This window comes from Periplaneta americana, chromosome 10 (assembly GCF_040183065.1).
Source record: "Periplaneta americana isolate PAMFEO1 chromosome 10, P.americana_PAMFEO1_priV1, whole genome shotgun sequence".
Classification (NCBI taxonomy): domain Eukaryota; kingdom Metazoa; phylum Arthropoda; class Insecta; order Blattodea; family Blattidae; genus Periplaneta; species Periplaneta americana.
In genome coordinates this window covers 36,841,863-36,867,855 of record NC_091126.1, presented here as the reverse complement: position 1 = coordinate 36,867,855, position 25,993 = coordinate 36,841,863, and the positions used below count along the sequence as shown (strand labels likewise).

The 25,993-nt window shown below is 36.9% G+C and overlaps 1 protein-coding gene and 1 non-coding gene across 2 annotated transcripts in view; both read right to left on the bottom strand.

Annotated features, from left to right (window-relative positions):
- LOC138707601 (cell adhesion molecule Dscam1-like) overlaps positions 1 to 25,993 on the bottom strand; it is a 386,068-nt gene that overhangs the window by 265,008 nt on the left and 95,067 nt on the right. The window lies entirely within an intron of this gene.
- TRNAS-GCU (transfer RNA serine (anticodon GCU)) lies at positions 17,997 to 18,070 on the bottom strand. The gene has a single exon. It is a non-coding gene; the product is annotated as a tRNA-Ser (tRNA).

Genomic DNA, 25,993 nt, shown 5'->3' with positions numbered 1-25,993 from the left:
TTCAGGACAGCTGGATTGATCGGGTAGGCCCCACACCTTGGCCTGTTCGTTCCTCAAATCTAAATCCCCTAGACTTTTGGTAATCAAGAACAACCAGGTCAATTTCAAAGACTGCGCGATTCCTTATGCCGAAGGGTAGAGGAATGCATTGCTATGAATGGACGTTACATTGGGCACCTCCTATGAACAAATGTTCAGATCTCAGAAAGTACGTGTTGTAGGACCCATGTTTATCAGACATTTTTTCCTTGTTTTGATGCATACTATCACCTCCTAAAATATTGGATACTTTTTAACACTCTGTATACACTTCATGTATCAACATATAAAAAATTGCGCTTTCCAAGATTGTTGAGAAGGAGATTTTTCTGCTTCCAACGGTAATTGCAACATCGAGTCGACAATCACAGTCAGCATTTGACATACTTAAAACTTTTCTTGATGCCGGAATTCCCTTATGGATTCTAGAACATCCTACATTAAGAATATTTTTGGAGAAGTGTACCAAGGAATCTGTGCTTAGTAAGTCGTGCTTGAGAAAATCTTAATTCAGCGGGTGTTACGATGCTGTAATGAAAATTATTATTCAAGATAAAATTACATTTTTAAAAACGAAATGACTTCGATCTCAATCGAGAGTCGACTGATTCTACAGGTCGCTTTATTGCCAATGTTTTTGTTGGATTAGATACTTCTTCAGAAGAGGAATCAATGAGAACGTTCCTCTTCACAAGAAAGTCTGGGATAAGTTAAGAGTTGAACAACCTCACAAATATTTATGAATTTATAGCCTAAAAAATTCGGCACAACGTGTTACTTTTCGTCACGGACGTCGCACCATACATGAAGTCTGCAAAAGCTTTGAGGTGAGACGGATGAAATGTTAGTAATTTTCAAAGATCACAGTTTCGTTTTTTGTGAAGGCTGAATCGGCAATCCCTTATTCAGTCCTATACGTTGAGCAAGTTTCAGTGCTCTGCGACTCTTGAAAGCACAAAATTACGCCACATTTAAATGATTGCACCCTTGAATTTGAATTTCATGCATATTTACTAGACTGTACAGGTACTATTTCGCATTGTCTTAATGAGGCGATAGTAGCGATCCTAGTGGTTAGCAACTATCTATGGAAGCATATTTACTACGTATTGATCTTAGTGACTGTATATACTAGACTGTGTTAAAATTTTAAATTTACAAGCTGCATGTTTCCTTCTGTAAAGGAATTTTAAGATATTACAATTGTTCGGATCAAATTTCTGCATATTTGAATGACAAAACTGAAATGTGTTAAATTGATTCAGCATATTGGGAATTAAATCAATTGCTTTCCTAACACACACTACGAAATGTTTTTTTTTATTTCTTTTAGTTGGTTATTTAACGACGCTGTATCAACTACGAGGTTATTTAGCGTCAATGAGATTAGTGATAGCGAGATTATGCCGAGGATTCGCCATAGATTACCTGGCATTCCCCTTACAGTTGGGGAAAACCTCAGGGAAAAAACCCAATCAGGTAATCAGCCCAAGCGGGGATCGAACCCGCGCCCTAGCGCAACTTCAGACCGGCAGGCAAGCGCTTTAACCGACTGAGCCACGCCGGTGGCACTATGAAATGTTTCATATAAAAATTTTTATCTCGAAAAGGAAGCAAAATTGAACAAAATTGTGTTAAATTTCTTCATTTGAAATATCTCAAAGAATAACACCCTGAAATTAATGATATTACTTCGGTTCAACCCGTGTAAATATGAATAAGATAATACAGGGACATTATTTTATTTTTACTTCAATTTTTATTGTACCTGAGGTTTTGAATGTACTTCACTCACACCCCTTCTATTAATGAAGTTCAACCGTCCTCCACACAGATCCAAGACCGCATATACAGTCATAGTGGTCTTACGGTCATAGTAAACAGTACGTTCCAGAAATATGTTCGCGTTTTCCAGAGACGAAAGAGCTTTCAATATCGAATCATTTTCGCACAGGTACTGTGGTCCATTTGCCTACGTCGCATCCCGGTTTCCCCCACCAGCTTCTATCAGCCCCTCTGTCAAGGCTAGTGGCTGGACTGTCTTAGCTCTTTCTCTTTTCTGAGAACATTAATTTCTGTTAGGAACTGTTTAAAATTACTTAAATAAAAGGGCCTCGTTAAGCAATCAACTGTCACGTGATTTCCCCCCTTTCTACGACCCTGCGACATAACCACACTTGGACGGACAGTAGATAGCATGTCTGAGTAATTTTATATTTTCGGATCGGGCAGAAGTGAAGATTGAATTTACAGTACATAAGGTACTCTTTTATAGAGTAGGTACAGAATTATTTCAACGTGAGCTACTAATACGAAGGACGAAACTGGTTATTGGAATTAGGTACAACAGTTTATAGGGGGATAATATGCACATTAGAACTGAAGCCTGTACGGAAATGAACGGCCATCATTTTAAAAAATGTATGTAAATATCCATAGTATAATATACACTGCATAATGAGTATGTCCGCATGGACAGCTCAGTTCGTGAGTAAAAACACTTATTGTTAATACAGTACTGTATTTTGATTAAACAAAAACCTAGTGAAAATTATGAAACTCAAAAGCGTCATATTTCCTAATGTTAATGGATGAACTACTTTTCTTCCCTCCCATACCTAGTAAGTGATTTGTTTGTATATTACGTCGGTATCATCGAACTCCAATCGTGGAAGGGTGTTGATCCAGAGGTATAGCCAAGTTAATATGAGGAATGTTGGTAAAAATAAAATGATGTCCCTGTACATGTACTCGTAATATTCAAAAGACTTCCACTTAGCACACGTCTACGCTTGCTTAGGTGTGATAGGCAGCAAGCAATACTAGGGCGGAGTTCTAGTTTCTCGGCTGCGCTATTGAAAAAGACGTTGCCATGACAAAGGACACTGCCGTCACTTCCCAGTGCTGGCGCTGTAGGCGCACGCCCGTGCCCGGGAGGAACCTCCAAGGGTCCAATCGTATCAATTCAAATGCTCATGTTGTCTTTGGCAGCGAATGTTTATGAGTTCTCCCAGGAGCGTCACTTCAGATAAGCAAGGCGGGATCATGTTCTCAAGAAGCGCGATTGCTATTCAGCCATTCCCGTTATCACCAATGTTACATTTTTAATATTTTCCAAATCTGTATATTCAAATGATATGACTTTCCATCTGAGCTATACCGGGACCCGAGGTCCTGGATTCGTTTCCTGGTGTCGGAACGAATTTTTCTCCAATAATAGTTATCTACAATATGACTATTCACACATACTCACTTACTGGCTTTTAAGGAACCTGGAGGTTCATTGCCGCCCTCATATAAGCCCGCCATTGGTCCCTATCCTGAGCAAGATTAATCCCGTCTCTACCGTCATATCCCACCTCCCTCAAATCCATTTTAATATTATCCTCCCATCTACGTCTCGGCCTCCAAAAAGGTCTTTTCCCCTCTGGCCTCCCAACTAACGCTCTATATGCATTTCTGAATTCGCCCATACGTGTTACATGCCCTGCCCATCTCAAACGTCTGGATTTAATGTTCCTAATTACGTCAGGTGAAGAATGTAATGCGTGCAGCTCTGCGTTGTGTAACTTTCTCCATTCTCCTGTAACTTCATCCCTCTTAGCCCCAAATATTTTCCTAAGAACTTTATTCTCAAAAACCCTCAATCTCTGTTCCTCTCTCAAAGTGAGAGTCCAAGTTTCACAGCCATACACAACAACCGGTAATATAAATGTTTTATAAATTTTAACTTTCAGATTTTTTGACAGCAGACTAGATGACAAAGGTTCTCAACCGAATAATAACAGGCATTTCCCATATTTATTCTGCGTTTAATTTCCTCCCGAGTGTCATTTATATTTGTTATTGTTGCTCCAAGATATTTGAATTTTTCCACCTCTTCGAAGGATAAATCTCTAACTTTTATAGTTCCATTTCGTACAATATTCTGATCACGCGACATAATCATATACTGTCGTTTTAGGATTTACTTCCAACCCTATCTCTTTACTTGCTTCAAGTAGAATTTACGCGTTTTCCCTAATCGTTTGTGGATTTTCTCCTAACATATTCACGTCATCCGCATAGACAAGAAGCTGATGTATCTCGTTGAATTCCAAACCTTCTGTGTTATCCTGAACTTTCCTAATGGCATATTCTAGAGCGAAGTTAAAATGTAAAGGTGATAGTTCATCTCCCTGCTTTAGCCCGCAGTGAATTGGAAAAGCATCAGATAGAAACTGGCCTGTGAGGACTCTGCTGTAAGTTTCACTAAGACACATTTTAATTATTCGAACTAGTTTCTTGGGAATACCAAATTCAATAAGAATATTATATAAAACTTCTCTCTTAACCGAGTCATACGCCTTTTTGAAATCTATGAATAACTGATTACTGTACCCGTATACTCCCATTTTTTCTCCAATATCTGTCGAATACAAAAAATCTTATCAATAGTCGATCTATTACGCCTGAAACCACACTGATGATCCCCAATAACTTCATCTACATATGGAGTTAATGTTCTCAAAAGGATATTCGACAAAATTTTGTACGACGTCAACAAAAGTGATATTCCTCGAACGTTACTACAGTCAGTCTTTTCCCCCTTCTTGGAAATAGGTACGATTATGGACTCCTTCCATTGTTCTGGTACAATTTCCTTTTCCCAAATTGCAAGTACAAGTTTATAAATTTCGCTAGATAATACGCTTCCACCCTCTTGTATTAATTTCATAGTCATATATGAATATAAGTATACCTTTCATGTTTACTTTCTTTCTCCATTTCTTCATTTCTCTATATCCTATACTTATATTTTTCTTCTCAATTTCTAGATTGCTCTATTTCTACTTTTCTTCTTTCATTTGTTCTTCTTTGTTGCATTTCTTGATTGTTCTATTTCTTTTTTCTTTTTTAATTTCTCCTTTCTTGCTGCATTTCTTGATTTATCTATTCCTTTTTTTTGCCTTTTCATTTCTGCATTCATTCCACAATTCCTGATTTTTTTTTTTTCATTTTTCCTTTCTTCATACATTTGTTGCGTTCCTTATTTCTTCATTTGTCATTGTTTCCATTTTTCCTTTCACTCTCCATTTCTTAATCTATTAATGGGAAAGTTTGAAGGACAAAATGTTTTCGCACGATTCCGCGGACATTAGAAGGACTCCAGGCTAGTCTTGAGTATAAAATAAGAATTTCAGTTGAGATTAGACGTGTGTGATAATATATTCTTGCATTATGAATCTTGTATACGAGCGGAAGGACAACACATTCAACATCTACTGCATGGTAGGTTTCATAATATATTTCTGCTACCGCAGTTGTGGATAGCATTTTACCGGCTGATGCTCGATCTGTCTCCCGAAAGCCAGGTCCCGTGCTAAGGCAGCCATATATATTAAGGACTCTGTATATCTCATGCAATTTCAGTCAACAAAAAGAAATGATTTAGTTTACCGCATTGGTTTTGAAACAGCTTGTGTAAACTTATCAGAAAAGATGACTAGGCGTACAAAATTAAAAGAAATACAATATTAATATGATTGTTGTTTATCAAGGCCTTTCCTATTATAGGAGACTTGTTAAATGTTAAAGCATATATTATGGAATTTCATTTCTAAAAAATATAGATTAAAACCAAAAATAATTAATTCCGTATGGCAGATAAACTCTACCCGAACTTCATCTCGAAGACGGTATTGTTAATGATTTCGCTCATCTCTTCAAATCTACTCAGGAAATACAATATGTTAAAAACCTTGGAGTATTCTTTGACAGTAAGCGTTATTTTCACAAACATGCTGGGTATAATACGTCGATAAAATATTACTCTGTATCTCATTCCTTTCTATTACTTTACATTAGTGAGATTGAAACTCGAATATGCATCTGTAGCCTGGAATTCTGTTACACAAGTTGTGTGATTCTGAGATTCTATATTACTGTTGCACCTCGTTTAAGAACGTTAAAATTGCCAGCGAAAAACATGCCTCAATTATGTTATAGATTGAAGTAGTCATGTTGAGAATAATTTAGCTAAGAACTGATTACATAAACCAGCGGTGGCGAAAATGTAATCGTGCGCCGAGCCACTGTGTAACCTGCAACGTGCATAGAACCTATGGAGGGAGGCGGACACTCGAAGGAGAAGTGAAGCAACTGTCTGACTTATTAACGGATTTTCATTTTCCTTACGTCAAGCACTTAAATATAATTTTATACAGTACAAGGCTACAAACTAATGTTTAGTACGTGTAACGAAGAAAGAAATGAACAATAAATGAACAATATCACAACCTAAAATTAACTGTCTTCAGAATGTCTCTGCGACAAAGTTTCAAAATCAGGATTTATGTCTCTTACTGCCAGTCGTAGTTGGTCACGAAGGTATTTATCTGTCAGTCGTGATCTAAATTTGGTTTTTACTATTTTAATTGTTGAAAATAATTTTTCACAAACGTAAGTTGTAGCGAACATGGTTTCAACAGAGCAAGCGAAAGAACGAAGCTTCGGATATTTATTTTTTGGCAAAGATTTGAAAGTTCAACATTTGTCAAGTCCTTACATCTTGCATTCATTTGACATCACATAGTAAATCAGAGAGTTCAAATTGAAGAGCTAACCGCATTATTCGTACATCTGCTGAAAAAGGATCGACGTACAGAGATCATGATGATAACAATAACGCTTAACCTTTTAATGTTTTATCAGTAACATGTAGTATTATTAGCCGTTTTATGTTATACAACCGTTTTCCTCGCAATACTTGTGAACAAATCATACATTTAATATTCTCATCATATTGACAGCAAAAAAATGCGTCCTTCCATCCTACTTGGAACTTTCGTATATGGTTTCGAGAGAGACATATGCCACTCGCAGGTCAGAAACAAATACAAATGGAACGGAGTTTGACTCCAGTGAGTGAGAGGGTGGGGGTTGGCGGGGGTTAGAAGCAAGCGAATCAATGCGAGCCACAATGTCTCGCGAGTCACGTTCTCGTCACGGCTGACATAAACAATTGGATGGCCTGAATTCCAGTGACAACTGACTCTGCTAAATGGCACAATTATCCAAAAAAATCATATCCTTTTGTTTGTATAGATTTTAGCCCTGTGATTCGAAAAGGATGGTGCAAAATTAAAATCAACTTATTCTAAAAATAACTTACTTAGTAATGACATTAAAGTATAACCCTACAAGTACTTACTAAGTTTCATTTTGGATGCTGTTAACACCCCACATATCTTGTAATGTTATATTTGCTGAAGAGTTATTTTCACAAGCGGATGATATTTTTCCAAGACTTGTGATTTTATTCAGAACTTAATAATGTCCCATGAATAGCAAGCAAAGGAGATCAGAACACGTCTGAACGAAGTAGGCATATTATCAAATAATGACGTCATTCCTTGTGAAGAATTAGATACAGTGAAACAGAGAAAATTTGAATTTGGTGATCATGTGACAAAGTGAACAATCTGACGATGATGGTAGCGGTGAAAATAATGGTAAGATTAGAAATTAAGTATTATCAGGTGACGATGTAATTATTTATGTGGAATCAGATCATGGTGATCAGAGAATTTTGAAGTAAGTGATCTTGTGACTCAAAGTGAACAATCTGACGGTGATGGTGATGATGGTGGTGGTGGTGGTGTTGGTGGTGGTGGTAATTGCGAACATAACAATTGTTTAGTTTAAAACAAATCTTGGTGAAAATAACTAATAACAAATTTCTAGGTTTTAAAAAGTGTTAAAAAGTGATTTTTCTTTTTCATTGAATTTTCTTATCGAATCCAAGACCTTCCTCTAATGAAATTAATAGCACTTGCACCTTAATGTATTCAGTAACGACAATAGATTTGTTCAAAACATTTGAAGCATTCTTTGTCTCTAATAACTGATTGAAGTTGGGGTGTTGTGAACACCCCACATACCTACTTATGTAACTTTTACCTACATACATAATTAAAGGTTAATTGAAGCAAAGTTTTTTTCTTATCGAACCCAAGATCTTTCTCTAATGAAATTAATAACATTTGCACCTTAATGTATTAAGTAATGACAACGGCTTTGTTCAAAACATTTGAAGTATTCTTCGTCTCTAATAACCAGGCAGTGTATGCAGGATGACTTAAGGAAAAGTGAAGTTGTTTCGTATCAGAGTATATGGCACGTGCCGCGTCGTTCGTCTTTTGTGTACCTGGCGAGTACAGCAGCGTACATAACGAAGGAACCCCTGTCCACATTGCAACGCAATGTGTGCAGTTGTGTTATCCTGCTCAAGTATTTGGTACGAGTTGAATAGTATAGTGCTGATCCATTCATAATGTCGAAGTCAAAACGTTTTAAATTCGCTTAGAGATACGAAATGCAATTAAGAAGTATGAGAGTGACATTTTATGTATTATCGAAGACAATATCGTGTGTAATGTATGTAAAATTGAAATAAAAACCAGAACAACTTAGGCTATAGAGAAACATTGCAACAGTACATCGCACAGGAAATACGTTGAAATGAAATCTGAGTAATCATCATCATCATCATCATCATCTAGTTGTGCGGGTCTAAACGACACGTGCAACATGATGCTCAGTGCAAATATTCCTCTAAAGAAATTAAGTGATCCCCATTTTAGAGTTTTTCTTCAGAAATTCTCTCCATACAAAAACTGTTTAAGCGATAGGAGAAGACGATTCAGCTTCGACAACTTACGAGAATATATCGTCGTTTACTGCAACGCTGGTGATTGCATCAATGATGACGAGGACTGAACTTGCAAGGTATGTACTACAGTCGTTATTTTTATATTCCTTCTGACTGTACGGAGATACAGTAGCATGTTGACGTCGTCTACGTTTAAAATCTGATGAGCCAATGGTCTGAGTGAAAAAAATTTAACATATAGTAAAAATGCATCTACATTCAACGATAAGTCATCCCGCATCCACTGTCTACTAATAACTATTTTGAAGTTGGCGTGCTCTGATCACCTCACATACCTACCTATGTAACTTTTACCTACCTACTTACCTAATTAAAGGTTAATTGGAGCAGAGTTCAACGTAAAATAGCTGACGGACAGATAACAGTAAGTCAAACTATTTGGTTGTTGAACCTAGCACTTTCTATTTACTGTTTTATGAATGATGAATTGCTCCTCTCCAAACGAAGATTCGAGACGCAGAGGTAAACAGAATCAGGCATGCAGGTCGCGTACGAAGTCCCAGATCCGGAGACCGTATTAAGCACAGACTGTTCGACACTGCCTAGGTTCTCATGAAGACATAGAAAGGAAAGTAAAGTGGTTGACAATAATTCTACTTCCGAGTGTTGAGTACATCGCAGCAAGCTCCGAAGGAAGGCGAACTCTAAACCCAAAGGAGCTGGAGGAGCCAAGTGAAAAGAAAAGTTTCAAGCAACTTCAGCTAGCAGGAAAAGAATTCGAGCTCTGTTTAAACGTGATTCGTTTCCACAATTTAGTATAGGATCCAAGAAGACTCACTGCATTCACGAAAGATAGGAAGATCTGACACCAGGTTATATAACGAATAGCTAACCTAATTGCACATTATCACTTGTATGCAATACCTTGCTAGTCTGCAAGTGAAGGATTCAGTTCAGTCTCTAAGGGCCGTATTCCTAGACATTTTTAGCGCGGGTTTCCGGTGGATGATCAGCGTTTTTCGTATTCATAAACCAGTGTTAGCGATAGGATATGATTTGAATTCTGTACTAGTAACCAGTGGATAGCCGGGGCTAGCTTAGTACGCTCGTAGCGCGTGCTGCGAAATGTCTAAGAATACCACCCTAAGAGTTTATTCACCGTTAATCCGACCGAAATAAGTATGAAACAGTACAAAATTGGGCGCAGATAGCAATGTAATAACCAGGCTTCGAGACTTTGGACCCGATACAATAAGTTTACTGTGGGTGCACTATAGGTTGTTGACTCGCTGCAGGTAGGTAGAGATGTGTTGAAGTAACAACGTTGCTATTTAGAATATAGAGTACGGTAGTATGGGGAAACACACATATGTACATCCTGAAAGTAAATGTACATTACACAATGGCAATTTCAAAAGAATGTGAAAAGCAATTATTCTCCTGTCATTTATAAGCATTTGTGTTTAACCCATTTAAGTCCCAAATTATTTTTTTCTACATTTTGATCTTTAATTTATTGGAAACACATAAGAAAGCCCAGCAGAACACATACTTATCATACAAAATATTTTGAGATGCCTGGTTTCAGAGAAAATAGCTGTCCTCTAAATAGGACGCTGGGATCTACTGTAATCATAAGAACCAAATTTGCCTGATGCAGTCATATCTCATGATATAGCAAAAATCCATTACTAAATTTGGCTGATACAGTCATATTTTATGAAATGATGCAAAACATTGCATACACAGTGTGACCACAGTCTAGTATATACAGTCGCGAAGCTCAATACGTAGTAAATATGCAAACATTAGATAGTTGCTCAGCACTAGGATCGCTAATATCGCCTCATTACAGGGAATGCAAAATAGTACCGTTACAGTCTATTGTTTCTAGCACCCTCAAAACTCAAGCTTCGTGACTGTATATAGTAGACTGTGGTGTGACGTTACATTTCACACAGTATGACTTCGGTTTTCCTCCACAGCCATTTTGTGCGCATCTTATCTCTTCCTTTCTTCGGACAATGATGTGTCCAACTCCATCCAGCCTGACATCAGGACAACTCTTAGATGGTGATGCAGATGTCGCCCTAGTTGCTTCCTGCTTGTGTCAAATTTGAGATAGGACATTGTCACTGCACATCTGAAATTTAGAAGATCCAGTGCATTTGCCCCATGTGCATGTCTATATAGGAGCCATGCATTCACCAATGCCATGTCTACCAATATTGTAAATATGGACCAGTAATACTTCTTTCTTGGGACACCAATTACGTATTTTCCTACTAGCCAAGCATGATGATCAACACCTCCATGTGGGAATTGTATTCTTCAGTACGCCGAGATTTATGGTGTGATAATTTGTGGAAATAGTGACATATTTGTTGTCATTTCACCGGACGAAAAGTACTTCTCTATTTCGGTCATCCAAAAAACTCCATGGAACTATGGCCCATGAAGGGCCAAGACCGACCAGCTGCCTGCTGGCCTCACGTCCACATGCCGAAGCAGAGGTGGACGATCATCCAACTAGAATGGAGGTATCGTGTGTTTAGCACGATGATCCCCCTAGCCGTTACAGCTGGTTTGCGAAACTGGATTTTCGCTACCTATCGTAGCTCCCCAAGTGCATTACGATGTTGGGTGGGCACCGGTCCCATACACTGGCCGAAATTTCATGAGAAAATTTCTTCCCCCATGAGGACTCGAACCAGCGCGCATTCCGTAACGCGAGTCCTAAGCAGGATGCCTTAGACCACGTCGCGGGACCTATTTCCGTCATACTGATAGTAAAATGTACCTCGATCTTGCTTCTTCAATTCCTTGTTGTTCCGTAGTGGACATTCTTCAGTAAGGCTCTCTCTTACAGTTCCTGTTGCTCTGTATCCTAACTTTGAAGATGAATAGGGATATCATGATTTGTGAAATAGTTATCAAAGAGCAGAGTATAACTATTTGAGTGTTCAACACAGTCGAGCATATTCAGAATCACTCTCGATTCAACAACAAGTCATCTTTTTCATTTTCCACAGCATTCTTTCCACAATATAGGCCGAAATTGAAGCAGTACCCACTGGTTCCACGAATAGCCCATAATTGTACCCAAATCTGATTGGTTTCCCACGAATGAACTGTTTCAGATTGTGATGCCAATAGTACTTCACAATCATTTCATCCACAGATAGAAATTCCTAAAAAGTCCCGAACTGCTGAAGTGAAGTATTTATCATCTTTATGAGAAGTCTGACTTGGAATCTGAATCAGCATCACACAAGGTACATTGGCCGTCGGAAGCAGTGCTTACTCATTGTAATACCACTCTGCACGGAATAGTAATAATAATATCTGATATGTCCATACCTGTCGCGTCTGGCCGCGAAACTAGGTGGCCCGGGTTCGAATCCCGGTCGGGGCAAGTTACCTGTTTGAGGTTTTTTTCCGGGGTTTTCCCTCAACCCAATACGAGCAAATGCTGGGTAACTTTCGGTGCTGGACTCCGGAATCATTTCACCGGCATTATCACCTTCATTTCATTCAGACGCTAAATAACCTAGATGTTGATACAGCGTCGTAAAATAACTCAATTAAAAAAAATTATCTGATATCACTAAATACTGGGTAGTCATATGTTCGTAACAAACGGAATGCCGTCATGCACAGAGGAGTGTTATATTATATTACACTTCATCCCAGCGTCCTATTTAGAGGACACCAATATTTGCATTGTTGTCAAAGTCAGCTAGCATTGTTGATGATAACGATTATATATCAGATTGAAACACTAAACTATCTGCTATATATATTCACAAAATAATTACATTACCAAAATCTCGGATGATATTGGCAGTGATAGGCTATAATATATGAATATATGAATTACTATTGTGTAGAGTGAAGAAAAAATATAAAATAAAATAAAATTGTAATAGAAAACCAAGTCCAAAATATTATTTTGTACATCAAAACAGTTCAGTTTGTAACATGACACACACAATTAACATAATTAGGATATTGTGATTGCTAAAAAAATAAATAAGCTACTGTCCTCTAAATAGGACACCGGGATATAATGGGTTAATTATACACACAGTGTTAATGGTTGAAATAAGCATGTAGCTATTTTAATTTTTTCATTTATCCTATTGGTCATCTTTAGGAAGTGAAGTTACAGTACCGAATTGCAATGTACCTACTACAAGATGCATTCTCAGTGCCTCAAACGTAAATCTTTTTCGGTTATCTGCCAAAGTTTGTACTGTGGAAAGCTGCGCTCTACGTCGCATGACGTGATAGGAGCAAAACGAAAAAACCTAACATCATTGCAGTCTCTAAGACACAGTCCTTTATTCTCGGGTGACTCTATGTCCACTAATTTGCTGTTTATGTTACACAATGTTCCATATCCGTTATTTTTAAATAGAATTGATTTCCACTTCTTTTTACACGTTCAGTAACCGGTGTATTTGGTGTCTCATTAATTCTCTGCGTCATTTTCTAAATTAATATGAGGGCTTCCGGCATCTCTTGCGCTGACTTTTCTAACCGTGTAATAGTTTCAGACACAGTTTGAAAGTGGGTTTGTATGAAAACCAAATTATTCGTCAGAACCTTCAAATCCAGAGCGTTTTCCTTTGCGTATTTGTTGGCATTCATTCTACAGTACTCCCACCAACTATACGCCTTACCACTATACTCAGCACGCCGTTATGCGGATTTCCCACTGAACTGCTCTATTGGGTCCGAAGTCTCGAAGCCTGGTAATAACTTAAAGTTAAATAAGTACAAGTATTTTATATCTGTTGCTTTGTATTTGTTAGGTCTTGAATTAAAATTCTAGCCTTGAGATGTAACAAGTCAAAAGTAGATCAATAAAAAATATACAATACATAGCAAGCAGGTTAATTCAATTTACAACAACTCATCAGTTGAGTATAAGCAATGAGTGGCAGAAATTTTCTGAATTCTGTTCTGAACCTTTTCTCTTGGCCCTCCGAAGCATTATGAAATTTGGCCAGTGCATTGAAGACTGCAATACAGACATTTCCAACTGCTGGCTCGCGTCACACATCTCTGCTCTCTCGAGCTCCTTGAGAGAGGAAGCATATATGTAAAAGGGCAAGGTAGGGAGAGTGGCAGCAGAAGGTATGGAGATCTTTAAATAGTGGAGACACGACTTTACCTTCCCTCACGTGCTCTTCAACCTCTGCTCCAAGATGGGAAACGTGCTCCGACGTCACAGGTTGACCAATTGGAAATAACTGCCGTAATACGTGAATAGTGAACTTCTTTTTTATAAAAGATGATAGAAAATGAAGATCTGATTTGTGTTTAGTAGGCTTATTAAAATTAGAAATTTTTTCGTTGTTACTAAAATATGTCTTCGTTTTTAATTTAAAATGTCTTAAATTTATGCACACTTGTCATTATCTTCAGGGGTTTCTTTTTTAAAACATAATGCAGCAACAGATGAGTTGCCCCAGAATATTTTTTCTTGGTTATTTATCGACACTGTATCAAGTACTAGGTTATTTAGCGTCGATGGGATTGGTGATAGTGAAACGGAATTTAGTGAGATGAGGCCGAGAATTCGTCATAGAATACCTAACATTTGCCTTACGGTTGGAGAAAACCTCAGAAAAAACCCAACCTGATAATCATCCCAAGCGGGAATCTTCCTCCATTTTTAGTTCTATGTTTCTTCTTTTCATTCTGTTGTTTCCTTCCAGTCTCCATTTTTCCTTTGTCTTCCTTTCATTATACAAATCTCTTTTACTTTTCCATGTCTTTATTTCTCTCTTTCTTCTTTTCTTTTTGTTATTTCCTGGCTTTCTAGACTTCCTCACTGCTCTATTTCTACTTTCTTCTTTTTATTTTTTTCTTTCTCACTCCATTTCTTCATTTCTATACTTATTTTCTCTTTCGGTGTTTTCTTTCATTCTCAATTTCGTGATCGTCTTTCTTCTTTTCTATTTTCGTTTTTAATTTCTCTCTAGATTTCTTGATTTCTCCATTCTTCTTTTGTTTTTCGATGCTTCCTTTCTTTCTCCATTATTTGATTGCTCTATTTTTTCATTCTTCCTTCATTGCTGCATTTCTTGATTTCTCTATTTCTTTTCTTTTTTGTTTTTCCGTTTCTCTTTTCTTGATTTCTTTGTTTCTTTTCGTTTTTGCTTTCAGTTTAGATTTCCTGATTTATCTATTTCTGCTTTCATTTTTTTTAATTTTTCCTTCATTTATATATTTTGCTTTTTTTTCATTTTTCCTTTTCTTCTCCATTTCTTAATTTCACTACTTAGGGATAGTTTGAAACACAAACTCTTTTCTCATGAATGCGCACACATCAGGGGAACTCCAGGCTAATTGGCCTATTAAACATGAAATAAGAATAATTTCAGTTGATAGAAGAGAGTGTGACAACATATTCTCGCGATATCAAGCTTGAATATGAGCGGAAGGACGACACTTCCAACGTCTACTGTAAGGTAGGTTTCATAGTCCATTTCTGCTTCCGCCGTTATAGGCAACCTTTTACCGGCTGATGTTCGACCTGTCGCCCAGGAGTCAGATACCATGCTACGGCAGCTAAATATATTAAAGACCCGTACTTCTCATATAAACCTACTGGCAATTATGTTCTCAGGCATATTTGAGTTAGTAGATTTCTTGAATCTCCATTAGAGCTGAATGAGAATTTGTAAAATTTACAGTCCTTCGCATTTCTTCAGCCAAGGATATAGATGAGGCGTAAAGAACTATTCTCCTGATTTGAGGCTGCGTTCGGGCGTGGGTTTCAATCCAGATTGTGTTAGTTGCTTGGTTAGTTATTTTCGAGGTCTTTATCAATTGTAAAATTAATGTCTGATAAATCCATAACGAATACTCTGTTACGTGTTATCAAAACACTATTTTACTATCACGAATTCCACGAAAGTTAGATAGCTCTCCAAATGGTACAACATTCTTAAATGGTCGATAAAAATCATTTCTCAAATACTTGGGGTGATTTTACGTGAAAATTTAATACATTCTTCATGATGAAAGGGACAGAGGAGGGAGACAAAGGGGGGGACGGTTGCCCTGTGAATTTGATATTCTTTTAGTTACCGGAAGCAAACGTTCCAAGCTTTCTTAGCTCGCGGCGTCCCTTCAACAAGAGAAATACCTAACAATTCTCTTTGTTAAGAAATTCTGTCCCAAAATGTTAAATATTTATGTCCTAAAAGTAGCTGCCATAAAGAAATGTGTCATTCTCAAGTAATCATAAATATATAAATATGATAATGCATCCCGCTCAACGGCAAGGTGTGCACTATGTACAGTTTGGAAGCCTCTCAAGAATTATTATCGTGTGCACTGTACAGTGTGGTGAACTCACTTCCAAGCGTGACTTGGGAAAAATATGCTATCAAGAATGTGTTGAAGGTTGTAACTTTAAACTTACTTATAGCTTTTAAGGAATCCGAAAGTTCATTGCCGCCCTCACATAAGCCCGCCATCGGTCCCTATCCTGAGCAAGATTGTATGTATGTATGTATTTATTCACACTGCAATGGGTATATACCCGGTGGCAGTGGTAACTAATTACACTCCATTATGACAATAATAAACTTATTAATTAAAAATACAATTAATAATAATACTAATAATTAATACTAAAATAATTTATAATAAGAATAATAACAATAATAATAATAATAACAGGGAACATCCTAAATTAAATGAAGCACGATCACTTAAAACAACATTTAAAGTAAACCTAATTTGTATCTTAAACCTAAGTTCGAACTAAAACCCACGAGTATGATATGTTCATATCTGCACAAGTACCTTTCAACACTACACTCATTTCGCTGTTAACTCACTCACTGCACTGGAACTACGACACATTTCACTGATTCTATCCTGATTTCACTAATACTTCAAAAACATTTCACTGTTCAAATACTTTGCATTGCCACTATAAACTATAAAGCTTCACTGACAGAAACACGTTTCACTTACACAACACACTTCACTGACATAACATAATTCTTCACTGATACAACACTTCAATAACAACATATCATTTACACCTTTTAAATACTGTGTATAAATTACCGTCTATTAGTAAAGTCCTTAAGCCTATTTTTAAATACATTTTTGGTTGTTGGTAAAGCCTTTAATAAGTCTGCAGGTAAAGCATTCCAGTCCCTGATAGTACGATTGAGAAAAGAAAACTTTCCAGTGTCTGTCCTCTGTCTTCTTTCCCTCAATTTATATGAGTGGTCTTTCCTTGAAGAGTAATTTGGCGGCTGCAACCTATTTTTTATTTCTCTCCAGGCAGGCTCACCTCTGTATGTTTTGAACAGTGCGCATAATCGAATTCGCGTTCTCCTGTCTGTGAGCGTGTCCCATTTTAATGGTGAATTTTTCCGACAACACTTGAGAGCCCGTTTTTTAATCTTTTCCAGTCTCTATCATCATATCCCACCTCCCTCAAGTAAACATGAGATTGGTTAATAGGCACATAGATATTTCAATGTTGCTTCAGTTGTATATCCCCTTCCGTTCTCGTTATGTGATCTTTTACATTTTCGCTGAAATTTAATATCCTATTGTTCGAAGTTTCGACACTTAATATTTCCTTACTCAGTCCCATTTTTAATCTAACTTTTTCAGCCTTCAATAATGTGTGATTTCAAGAATTTTATTACGTATAACATTTTCTGAACCATATAGTTTGAATTCTGTTCTTTTTTTCCTAATTGTTCTCACACACTCTCTACCTAACATTTTGCTTTCCTATCGATGATCACCATAATTGAAAGTCGTTATCATATTCTGGAGATGTTCCTACTTTTATACTACAAAATCCCCAGAACGTGGCTAAGGCAGAACGCAGCACGACGGTGTAATGAATGTAATCAGGTTCAGAGTAGACAATTTGTTTGCTGACAAGTTACAGGTCTTCATACTTGAAAAAGTAGTCCTGAGTGGCGCAGTTGGTATAGCGCTGGCCTTCTGTGGCCGAGGTTGTGGATTCGATTCCGGCCCAGGTCGATGGCATTTAAGTGTGTTTAAATGCGACAGGCTCATGTAACTAGATTTAATGGCAAGTAAAAGAAATTTGTGGAACTAATTCCGGCATACCGGCGACGCTGATATAACATCGACAGTTGCGAGCGTTGTTTAATAAACCATAAATTAATTTTACTTCAAAAGTGATTCTTTTCATAATTGTTAATGTCACTGAAAACTATACAAATCTGGCTTTCAGGTAGTAGCTCCCTGTAAAGCAGGTTTGAATAATTTCAAGGAAAAATTGTTCCGGGGCCGGGTATCGATCCCGGGACCATTCGCTTAGCGCGCGAACGCTCTTCCGACTGAGCTACCCCAGGAACTATACACGACACCGTCACAATTTTTCCTTTGTATCCACACGACTCAAATGAGCTGACAAGACGCCAGAACTCAACTATGAGTGTGACTTAAATTGTGGCTTTCTGTTAACGTACCTCCAGTAACGAATGTATCGTCCCCGGACCCGGAACAATTTTTCCTTGAAATTATTCAAACCTGCTTTACAGGGAGCTACTACCTGGAAGCCAGATTTGTATAATACATTCGTTACTGGAGGTACGTTAACAGAAAGCCACAATTTAAGTCACACAAGTATTTGTGTGCACTCATAGTTGAGTTCTGGCGTCTTGTCAGCTCATTTGAGTAGTGTGGATACAAAGGAAAAATTGTGACGGTGTCTTGTATAGTTCCTGGGGTAGCTCGGAAGAGGGTTCGCGCGTTAAGCGAAGGGTCCCGGGATCGATACCCGGCCCCGGAACAATTTTTCCTTGAAATTATTCACTGAAAACTGTTTGTTTCGATGTCGCTTAGCTCCTAAACGAGGCATCGGAGAACATGGGTTGTTTTAAGAAAAATGATCCTCACTGCGAGATCTATCGATCCCCAGTGTTCGTTGCAGAGGTCCTGAATCACCCTGTATAAGTAAACGTATTAAAATTAATAACACAAAATATTCACTCGCTTTTTTGTGGCTTATAAAAATTATCACTTGCTTATACGTATTGCAAAATACGAAATGAGACGTATTGGATTCGAATGTTAATTTATTTATGTAAGCACCAACATTTTCGTCTCCATTATCGTCCTTGTATTTGAGCCCTTCTCTATTCCGAAGAAGATATCATTCCTGGCTCTCTGGTCTCGCGGTCAGTGTGGCTTGGACCACAATTGGGAAACCCTCAATTGCAGGAATTACTCCCGCCAACAAGTTAGCGCACTTCAGTTTCTGCAATTGTGCCAGGGTCAACTTCCTTAAAGGTGAAGGGTTGCCATGTTGACAGTTTGGTCTGACCACTAGGAACCCTGCCTCAGGGATTGCGGTGACGACACGGATCTCGTGCTGCGTTCTGCCTTAGCCACGTTGTCAAGTGACGCAGAAGCCTTATACAAAACTGAGATAGTTTTATTTTTGAAGACCCTATTCATGCTGAGAACTGTATCGATACAAATAGCGATACATGTGTCAGAGATCTGTATTTGTGTCGTATACACTTGTGAGACGGAATCATTTAGACATAAACAATGAAACCGGAATGCCACCTTCTTTACCTGTTATTATGGCAATTGCAGTAGCGTTGTCTCAAGTTTTAAGGAGAGTGGGTAGTGATTAGAGATCAAAAATTTGATCTTTCATTTTATGTTTTAAAATAGTAGAAAACTTGCTCTTTAAAACAATAACTGCAGAAAAAAGGAGGTATCTCTGCAGATAAGCCCTTTAAATGGTCTCTAAATTTGACGGTGCATGAAATTCATATATATTTTTGCACTTTTCCGTAAGTTGATATTTTTTAAACTTAATTTTTCTTAAACCACAAACTATTTAATGACTAGTTTACAATATTTTCTGCAGTCTGTGTCCTATAAAGTAGACCTACGAATATATATATATATATATATATATATATATATATATATATATATATATACACACACATATATACAGGGACAACATTTTATTTTTACTAACATTTTTTATATTAACCTGGCTATACCTTTGGATTAACAATTGATCCGGAAACACCGTTTGCTACTCCCTTCCACGACTAGAGTTCGATGACACTAGCGTAAAATAAAAACAAATCACTTTACTAGGTGTAGGAGGGAAGAAAAGTAGTTCATCCATTTACATAAAGTAGGAAATATCGCCATTTTGAGTTTGATAATTTTCATTAGGTTTTTGTTTAATCAAAATATAGTACAGTTTTAACTATAAGTGTTTTTACTCAGGAACTGAGTTATCCATGCGAACGTATTCATTATGCAGTGCATATTATACTGTCTACATCACATTAGCGTACAATATAGAGAATGAAGTTAAATCGAAAAATAATCATAATATGGATATTTAAACACATCTTTGAAAATGGTGGCCTTTCATTTTCGACACAAACTTCAGTTCTTTTGTGCATATTATGGCACTATAGACTATTGCATATAATTCCAATTACCAGTTTCGTTCTTCGTACTAGTAACTCATGTTAAAATAATTCTGTACCTTCTCTATAAAAGAGTACCTTACGTACTGTAAATTCAACCTTCACTTCGGCACGACCCGCACAGATAAAATTACACAGACATGATATCTACTTCCGTCCAAGTGGTTATGTCGCAGGATCGCAAAAAAGAGGCAGGGGAAATCACGTGACAGTTAATTACTTAACGTTATAGATCTTTTGTTATGTTTTGTACTTGTGAACTATATCAATAAATCAATATCGACAGTTAATTACTTAACGAGGCCCTTTCATTTAAGTTATTTTAAACAGTTGTATAATATTACTAGACGTTCAATTACTAACAGAAATTAATGTTTTCAGAAAAGAGCTAAGACAGCCCAGTCACTAGCCGTCACAGTGGGACGAGCAGAAGCAGGTGGGGGAAATCGGGATGCGACATAGGCAAACGGACGACAGTACCTGTGCGAAAATATGATTCAATATTGAAAGTTTTTTCGTCATTGGAAAACGTGAACATATTTTTGGAACGTACTAACTCAGTACTGCTTACTATATGCGGCCTTGGTTCTGTGTGGAGGACAGTTGGAACTTCATTATTAGAAGGGGTGGGAGTGAAGTACATTAAAAAACTCACGTACAATAAAAATTGAACTGAAAATAAAATAATGTCCCTGTATATACAGGTTGGGATGTAACCTTTTACAATCCTTCACACACATAACAGATCATGTCATTTGGGAACGTTTTGTCTAATAATATTTTTTCATACGACCAATAGTTTTTGTAATATTTCGAGAAAACTAATGTTGCAATGTAGCAACGTTGTAGACAGTAGCAGTGTTTACTTCGCGAGATCATTGCATCCCAGCATACTGAATGCCGCTCCAATCATCTACTTGGCAGGGGTTTTGAGAGGATATACACACATCCCGTTTTGTAAACAAAAGCATCTGTTGAGAATCCAGTCAAATAATAGTAATATGCGTTACAAGAGCGGTATGTTGACGTTTTCATGGTCGAGGAAAAGATTGAAAAAGCGAAACGTAGTTGAGCTTTTTTAATTTCCGAGAACATGAAAACAAACATACCGCTCGTGTATCGTACATTATTTTGTGCGAAGATCGTTTATTACACACCTGAAAGACGAATTTCTAATTAGTTGCAATGAAATCTCCATGTTGGTTTCTGTTTAATGACGCCAACTTCGGAACACCAAAATATCTTTCTTCAACATTGTTGCTGTAAAATGTTTTCTGTGTTTACTATACTCCAGCAGGCCGTGATATACGTCTGTCTTTTTTTCCCCCCAGTCTATAAATGCGAACTTAAAACAAACGGTAAGGTTATGTAATGATTTATTTTTCATTTTAATATTTTAACAATATTATTTATATAACATATTGCAGTAATAACATCGGCATCTGGAATCTCGTTAATTTTTTCACGGCTTCCTTAATGTTACTTGTATCAGGAATGCAATAAGTTTCGTGGAGTAGTAGACTTTACTTAATTTTTGCAAATATTTAAAAACAATCTAATTAACATTGCAGTTTAGGTGAAATTGCAGTGGTAAGTTTCCAATTTATAATTATTACTATGTTAAACGTCTCTAAAAATAATATGTTAAAAGCCTAAAGCAGTAAAATGAATGTCGCGCTTAAGCGGTAAGAAGAGGGAAATTGTTATGTGTGTTACGTTGGGAATACTGAATGTGGTATTTCACACTTACCGCGTATTGGTTCTGTGCGGAAAACAAGCAAATACGCACGATCTCGCACAAAAAATTATGTAATCGTAATATGTTAATTACATGAAATATGTTATTCGTTATCTATGATGAAACGTTCGTTACTGTATCGTTTCAGCATTAAATTTAGTGCGAACAAACACGTAGTTTCCGTTACATTTTAAGGCAGTCTCATCAATAATAAAGTAGAATGAAAAATTATGCATAAAAGAAAATTAATCCTTTAATACAGTATTATTTTACATTGAGGATCACACAGTTGATGTCACTCCAACTCAATTACAATACAATGTTTGGAAGAAATAAAAAACTTTGAAACTAAATGAAAATGATTTACATTAATGTGGGGGGTACACTTAAATTTTGTACACCATCCTCTACAGTGTCTTTTAAAGGTATCGTTCAAAGTGTCCACCAGTTGCGTGTCTACAACTTTCACACTCCTGATCCAGTTATCTGTCACGGTATAAGCGAGCAGCTGCAGCGGCATTGTGACCAGTTTCGCCATAAATCAATAACATTAGAAAACTCACGATTAGAAAACTGTGGCATCTCGTTGTGTTTGAACTGCTTCCAACTGCACGTAGCCTGCAACTAATGACGAAGTGAATGTAAGCGTACCGTCCGCTCCGTTCACCTAGCTCGGCCACATGTCTTGCGTACGTAAGAACAATGTTGCCAGCGTGTCACAGCCCTGTTCCCATGCAATGTGTACACGACTATTAAGTGATTCATTCGAAATCTCTGTTATTTTCCATGCAAATGCCACTGTAACATGGCCATACATAGCTTACTCTATCATCCTACACGAGATAAAATCCAATTTTGAGCAGTTTCATAAAAAAAACTTAATCATAATTTCAAGTTACAAAAAATCATTTTTTTTTTCGAAAACCGCCCTCCTGCGAACAAACAACTACCCTTCTCGTCTCTTGCAAACATCTCAACAAACAAACAAAGAGGGGTGCACACATTCGCATATATTGACATACGCCCGCGCAAAAACATTTTCAACGGTAACTTCTAAACATCGCGTCAAAAGACATAGGTTGTTTAACAAAAAGGGTTCCTTAGTGTTAGATCTATCACCCCTCAGAGTTTGTCGCAGAGGTTTTGAATCACCGTGTATATGCCAGAGAGCTGCATTGGAGTTAAATCGCTCGCTTGAACTCGGTCGAGTGTCGCACCATCGAGTGAGATAAGAACGGTCGTGATACGCTCGTAATAAATAGAAGCACAGTACAAGGTCATCTCACCGACATGTCTTACCTTGTATGGAAGGCGACAGATAAGATACACATATGTTTTGCTCACACGGTAAAAATAAGGCTTTATTTTCTGCGTTTAGGACAAACGTTTAATGGAACAGTCAATGGAACGTACCAAAACAGGAACATGAGGTTATAAATAAAATAGTATGAAAAAATTCGATATACGGTTATTATTGCTAATTAATAATTGTTCAATATTTGATTTACCACATATATAATAATATGATAGGGCCATACATAGTGTTCCGCCTATGTACTGCGACAATGTAGAAACGTTTTACAAAATATTATTGATATAGCAGTGAATTAATAACAATATTAGTACAGAGATAACGTCACAGAAAATATAATAAAACGAATAATCATGCTGCACAACTGTTACAGACGCAAAGATTGATACACTAATTATTAGAGATTATTATTATTATTATTATTATTATTATTATTATTATTATTACTAGAAAACTTGATACGGTTCTTGCATTATCGTGATTGTGGTCTCCGTTTATAATAATTATATTTACAATTACATAACATCTTTCAGATATGGCAAAAACAAAATCACTCCTGAGTGGGGGGGGGGGGAACTATTTACCTACAACATTTATATTACATTTTAAAGCAAGTTTTGTAGTTGTACTATGGAGAGGTTAGTTAAACACTGCAATGTTTTGAAATGATAAACATCTATGATGTTACTACACAGTTCATCACTGTAACAAGAACGAATGTCTAACGCTCGGCTTACACCGTTAGAGGATTTATCGCTCGCGACAATTTTACCCATCATGTATGTGCGTTACCTATCGGATTATGCTATGAACTACTTGGCGCTCGAGCGAAAACGTCCGATGCAGACCTCTGGTACATGCAAATGAACAGAATAAATATAAAAATTATTTGGAATGAAAAACGCTTAAAACGTTCATTTCCATGAAAATGTATATTTTCAGAATCAGAATACATTTCTCTTTCCACGTCCTACAATTTTTTTAGTTGGTTATTTAACGACGCTCTATCAACTACTAGGTTATTTAGCGTCGATGAGATTGGTGATAGCGAGATGATATTTGACGAGATGAGGCCGAGGATTCGCCATAGATTACCTTGTATTCACATTACGGTTGGGGAAGACCTCGGAAAAATCTCAACCAGTTAATCAGCCCAAGCGGGGATCGAACCCGCGCCCGAATGCAACTTCAGACCGGCAGGCAACGTCCTATATTGAAGTTAAAAAAGAAGAAAGAGTGGAAGAAATAATCACACAGCGCTATAGAACGACACACCCTGCCATGCCCTCATCCGATTGCTAGGCAAGGTTCAAACCCATGACCGTGACTTCCCAGGAAGTTACAACGCTTTTCATGGGTGATAACTGATAATTTATTTTCTAAATAAAAGTAATTGAAACCCGATGGATCTCAACTGTAAAGAGAACGATGAATGCAGACAAACGCTCCGTGTAACATTTACTACTCTCCTGAGAAAGAACGTACTCTATTTCCAGGGGGTGAGGGTGGATGAAAATAAATCCAACTGTGAAGTGAAGGTTCAAATTGTTTTTGTCGTATACAACAGAAATAACTACAGTTTCTCTATTTCACGTAACACGCAGATGGGGACAGAATTACTTTGCAAGTTACTAATGTCAACTTCCATTAAGTAATAACTGTTTCTCTTCTAACAGACACGCCTTTGTCCGAAGTGTCTCGGAAGATTTTCCGGGAATAATATAATCGCAACAGTCTTGGAGAATGCAACAACGGACTAAATCTCCTAGTCATTTAATTATATAAAAACGACAACAACAAGCTGTGTTATACGAAACGATTAAGGCGCAAAAGTAGAGACACGATTATGGTCGAATCCTAGGTAGGGAATGTAGGTCGTTGTCAGGTGCTAATATGAACATGTCTTTTCAACGGACCCTTATTTTCAGAATTATACAGGTTGAACCGAAAGTAATATTATTAATTTCAGGTTTTTATTCTTTGAGATATTTAAAACAAAAAAGTTTAATACAATTTTGCTCGTTTTTGCTTCCTTTCCGAGATACAAATTGTTTTATATTAAACACTAGCCGTACCCGTGCGCTCCGCTGCACCCGTTAGACATGAATATAAGGCAATTACATAATAAAATAGGACTTTTTATCCAGGGAACATTCGTGTTTAATAGAAGAATAAATCGTTTAATATGTTACTTAATTTAAATTGAATTAAAAAAATTAAGATGCGATCATTTTGATCCAGAGACCACTCATTTGGTGTAATGACAATTCCTTTAATATGTTTCTTAATTGTTATTACATGCAACCATAGTTTAATGAAGATTGACATATATTTTAGTTTTAATGTTTATACTTTATATTACTTGCTATATGTTTCCACTGAATTATGGTAATAACTTAATTTTAACCCTCGTTTTCTACGTCTTCAGTAAATGGCCCACTATGATTCTGAACCCTTCAAATAACTTAAATAGTGATACAGCATATATAGTGATATGTAATTATATTTCTTTCTTTCGAAAATGTAAGAATTTACCATCTCCTATGTACCATTGCCCTGGAATGAATAAATGTGTTTTTTCTTCCTACTCAAAAAAATTTATATTTTGCACGTAGGAGTTACTGCAGGAACAACAACGCTATAATCTGAGGCGGTGGTGAAAATGTATTGTATTGTTATTTTAAAAGTCTTGTATATACTTAAATATCAGTCCTATCAAAGTTTTGCATAGAATAAAACTTATCGGAAATCGGTTT